The following is a 5,467-nucleotide window of genomic DNA, read 5'->3' on the forward strand; positions in this document are numbered from 1 at the left end:
TATTTCTATCAGGCCTCACTGACAAGCACAGAAGGCTCTGAGGCTGAGAGACTGCTTTATTCTCCAAAAGTTCAATGAGGGAGATGGATTATTGAATCTGAAGTCACTAAGGAGGCTTGAATTCTGCTGTTGGTACGGCTAAGCATCCATTATGCACAAGGCCCTCAAAAGAATTCAAAGGGCCATTACTGTGGGGTTTTTTTTATTTCTGGCTTTAGACTTTTCAAAAATTAATTTTGTTTTTTAGCAACATTATACATGCTCATAATTTAAAAAGTGAAAATCACTAGAAGGCACATTTCAAAATACTATGTCCACTATCCCACTGCCCCCTACCCTTTATTCTCTCTTCACTGAATCAATTACTTTCCACTCTTAGCAGACAGTATACCATTCTTATCAGTTTTGTTATTTTCTACTGACTTTCTGTTTTGGTAGTTGAAGATTTAGTGTTCTTCTTTTTTCTTTTCCTTTCTTTTTTTGAGATGGGGTTTTGCTCTGTTGCCAGGCTGGAATGCAGTGCTGTGATCTCGGCTCACTGCAACCTCCATCTCCTGGGTTCAGGCAATTCTCCTGCTTCAGCCTCCCGAGTAGCTGGGACTATAGGCGCATGCCACCACACCCAGCGAATTTTTGTATTTTTAGTAGAGACAGGGTTTCATCATGTTGGCCAGGATGGTCTTGATATCTTGACCTCGTGATCCACCCACCTCAGCCTCCCAAAGTCCTGGGAGGCACTTGGAAGGCTGAGGCAGGATAATTGCTTGAACCCAGGAGGTGGAGGTTGCAGTGAGCCTAGATTGCACCATTGCACTCCAGCCTGGATGACAATTGTGAAACTTTGTCTCAAAAAAAAAAAAAAAAAGAAACCCCATCTCTTCTGAAAATACAAAAATTAGCCAGGTAGCATCCTTGTAGTCTCAGCTACTAGGAAACTGAGGCAGGAGAATTGCTTGAACCCAAGAGATGAAGGCTGCAGTGAGCTGAGATCATGCTACATCACTGCATTCCAGCCTGCACAGCAGAGTTACCCCATCTCAAAAACAAAAAATTACAGTCCCAAATAGATGAAACAAACTGTCAGAACAGGAACCACAAACTTGCTTCTTCCCAAGTCATTTCCTTCAATAGGAATATGGTTTATTGGGTAATTACCTTGTGCCAAGTACTTTTGTTTGCATTAAACCTTTCAGGTGGGGGGTATCATTTTTTTCTATGTCACAGGTACTTAAGGCTTCAAAAGATTAAGTGACTTGTCCAGAAGCATTCAGGCAGTAGGAACAGAGGTAGGATTTGAACCCAGGTCTGTGTGGCTCCCAAACCTGAGGTTTTTACTGCAAGATGATTACTACCTGGGACCCTCTTGCTAGAGGACAATGCAGAGCAGCAGGAGGCCATGCTGTCTGCACCTCCATGTACCTAGGAGAGGTGAAGAGCTCTCCAAGTGGTGTGAGCAGGAAGATTTCTATTTTCTGAAAGAACTGGGTAGTAAGATAGAAAAATAGGACTTCCTCAGAGAGAGTCACACTCTCTATTTCTCCATCCCCTGCTTCTGGAACTTAACAAAGCAGCACAGAAACAGGCTGGCAGGAGCTGCTCCAGATGGTCAGCTGGGCCCCAGCACATTCCTGGTGTTAAGATCGGCCTCCGAGCTGAGCCGCAAGGCCTCATGTAAACCTCATCGATTTTCTGCTGCATTAGATCAGTGAGAACCCTCTTCAGCGTGGCCTGGCAATTTCCTTGGAAGCTTACTGAGAGGAGCACCCTGTTGTTTCTGCTCTTAGAGGTAGTAGCATTTCCTGGTCTCCACGCAGGGAGCCTACCCAGCTGCTAAGCTGCTAGCTGGATTTCTTTTTCTTTTTTTTTTGAGACAGAGTCTCACTCTGCGGCTGGAGTGGAGTGGCGCGATCTTGGCTCACTGCAATTTCCAACTCCCTGGTTCAAGCAATTGTACTGCCTCAGCCTCCCAAGTAGCTGGGATTACAGGCACTCGCCACCACGCCCAGCTAATTTTTTTTTTTTTCCTTTTTCTTTTTGAGACGGAGTCTTGCTCTGTCACCCAGGCTGGAGTGCAGTGGCTCGATCTCAGCTCACTGCAATCTCTGCCTCTGAGGTTCAAGTGATTCTCCTGCCTCAGTCTCCCAAGTAGCTGGGACTACAAGTGCATACCACCAAGCCCAGCTAATTTTTGTATTTTTAGTAGAGATGGGTTTCCATCATTTTGGTATTGAACTCCTGACCTCAGGTGATTCACCTACCTCGGCCTCCCAAAGTGCTAAAATTACAGGTGTGAGCCACTGCGCCTGGCCAATTTTTATATTTTTAATAGAGATGGAGTTTCATATGTTGGCCTGGATGGTCTCGAGCTCCTGACCTCGTGATCCCCTCACCTCGGTCTCCCAAAGTGCCGGGAGTACAGGCGTGAGCCACCATGGCCAGCCTCTGGATTTCATTTTCTTTGAGCCCTGGCTCTAGCACGTATGCCCAACTGACTTTAGGCATTTACTTTACTTCCCTAAGTCTCAGTTCCTGTTTCTGTTAAAATGGATAGTTCTGGCTGGGCACGGTGGCTCACACCTGTAATCCCAGGGAGGGATCTTTGGGAGGTCGAGGCAGGCAGATCATGAGGTCAGGAGATCCAGACCATCCTGGCTAACATGTTGAAACCGTGTCTCCACTAAAAATACGAAAAGTTAGTTAGGCACCGTGGCACACGCCTGTAGTCCCAGCTACTGGGGAGGCTGAGGCAGAAGAATCGCTTGAACCCGGGAGGTAGAGGTTGCAGTGAGCTGAGATCACGCCATTGCACTCCAGCCTGGGCAACAGAGTGAGACTATGTCGAAAAAAAAAAAAAAGGGTAGTTCTGAGGATTAAATTAGATAATGAATTTAACGGGTTTAGTACATATTAAGGCTGAGCACAGTGGCTCACACCTATAATACTAGCACTCTGGGAGGCTGAAGTGGGTGGATCACTTGAGGTTGGGAGTTCAAAACCAGCCTGGCCAACATGGTGAAACCCCATCCCTACTAAAAATACAAAAATTAGCCCGGCGTGGTGGCATGCACCTGTAATCCCAGCTACTTGGGAGGCAGAGGCACGAGAATCACTTGAACCTGGGAGGCAGAGGATGCATTGAGCCAAGATTGTGCTGCTGAACTCCAGCCTTTGTCTCTTAAAAATAAATAGTCACAGGGTTGAGAGAGACTTAAAAAATAAATTAATTAAATAAATAAAATAAATAGGCCAGGCATGGTGGCTCATGCCTGTAATCCCAGCACTTTGGGAGGCCAAGGCAGGTGGATCACCTGAGGTCAGGAGTTCGAGACCAGCCTGGATAACATGGTGAAACCCTGTTTCTACTAAAAATACAAAAAATTAGCCAGGCGTGGTGGCACATGCCTGTAGTCCAAGCTACTCGTAAGATTGAGGCAGGAGAATCACTTGAACCCAGGAGGCGGAGGTTGTGGTGAGCTGAGATCGTGCCATTGCACTCCAGCTTAAGCAACAAGATTGAAAATCCATCTCAAAAATAATAAGTAAATAAATAAAATAAAGGGTTTAATACTATTAAGTGTTCAATAAATATAGGGCTGGCTGCAGTGGCTCATACCTGTAATCCCAGCACTTTTGGAGGCAGAGGTGGGCAGATCACTTGAGGTCAGGAGGTCAGGAGGTCAAGACCAGCCTAGCTAACATGATGAAACCCCATCTCTACTAAAAATACAAAAATTAGCCAGTCATGGTGGTGCATGCCTGTAGTCCAAGCTACTAGTGAGACTGAGGCATAAAAATTGCTTGAACCCAGGAGGCAGAGGTTGCAGCGAACTGAGCCATGCCACTGCACTTCAGCCTGGACAACAGAGTGAGAATCTGTCAAATAAATAAATAAATAAACTAATAAATATAAGAGTAATTACTATTGCAATTCTCACAAAGGCTGGACCCATGAGGTTTTGTCTCCCAGCACTGTCTAAGAAGCACCTGTCAGCAATCAAAAGTAATTTCAGTCCAGGCTCAGTGGCTCATGCCTGTAATCCCAATGCTTTTGAGAAGCCAAGGCAAGAGGATCATTTGATTCCAGGAGTTCAAGACCATCCTAGGCAACATAGCAAGACCTCATCTCTACAGAAAAGTTTAAAAGTTTGCCAGACGTGGTAACACACACCTGCAACCCCAGCTACTCAGAAGGCTGAGATGGAGGAATGCTTGAGCCCAGGAGTTTGGGGCTCTAGTGAGCTATGATCATGGTACTGTTCTCCAGCCTCTGCAACAGAGCAAGACCTTGTCTCAGGGAAAAAAAAAAAGAAAAAAAGAAAAAGAAAATTCCAAAATAGCTCAAATCCTTAGCTTGACCTTTGGCCAAGTGATAGTAGAGAGTCCAGTGATGCCTACAACAGCACTAAATGAGAATAGCTAGAGGCCTTATTCCGCTACAGTTCACTCTAATTACAATCCACAGAAGTTAAGGCATCTCTTCAACTTTCCTACCCTCAATACCCCCCAAATTCCTTTGAAGTGTTCTCTCTCTCTATTAGATTAACAGCCTGTGGACCCAAATTATTCTCCCTGCTACCATCCTATACAGTTTTTCCCAACACAGTATTTTTTTCTTTTCTTTCTTTCTTTCTTTTTTTTTTTTTTTTTTTTTTTTTTTTTGAGTCACGGTCTCTCTCTCAACACTTAGGGAGGGTGAAGTGGGCAATGTCAGGAGTTCGAGACCAGCCTGGCCAAAACGATGAAACCCTGTCTCATCCTGGGCAGGGTTTGTACTATCCCAGCAGAGTGAGACTCCATCTCAAACCCCAGCATAAACCAAGCCACTGTGCCCAGCTAACATGATATTCTTGATTCTATATCACAGAAGTCCAAACACCCAACTGCCTTCCAAGGAGATTTGGAAAAAAAGTTAAATATGAAAAGAAGGAATATGCAAGCCCGGGCAGGATGGCTCACACCTGTAATCCCAGCAGTTTGGGAGGCCGAGGTAGGCGGATCACCTGAGATGGGGAGTTTGAGACCAGCCTGGCCAACATGGAGAAACTCTATCTCTACTAAAAATACAAAACTAGCTGGGCATGGTGGTGAATGCCTGTAATCCCAGCTACTCAGGAGGCTGAGGCAGGAGAATCACCTGAACCTGGAAGGTAGAGGTTGCAATGAACCAAGATCACACCATTGCACTCCAGCCAGGGCAACAAGAGCGAAACTCTGTCTCTAAGAAAAAAAAAGAAGAAAAGAAGGAATACGAAAAGCCAGACACAGTGGCTCACACCTATAATCCCAGCAATTTGGGAGGTCGAGGCAGGCAGATCACTTGAGCTCAGGAGTTTGACAGCAGTCTGGCCAACATGGTGAAACCCCATCTGTACTAAAAATACAAAAATTAGTCGAGGGTGATGTCATGTGTCTATAGTCCCAGCTACTCGAGAGGCTGAGGTAGGAGGATTGCTTGAACCCAGGAGGC

The sequence above is a fragment of the Saimiri boliviensis genome, chromosome 6 (genome assembly GCF_048565385.1).
Source record: "Saimiri boliviensis isolate mSaiBol1 chromosome 6, mSaiBol1.pri, whole genome shotgun sequence".
Lineage (NCBI taxonomy): Eukaryota > Metazoa > Chordata > Mammalia > Primates > Cebidae > Saimiri > Saimiri boliviensis.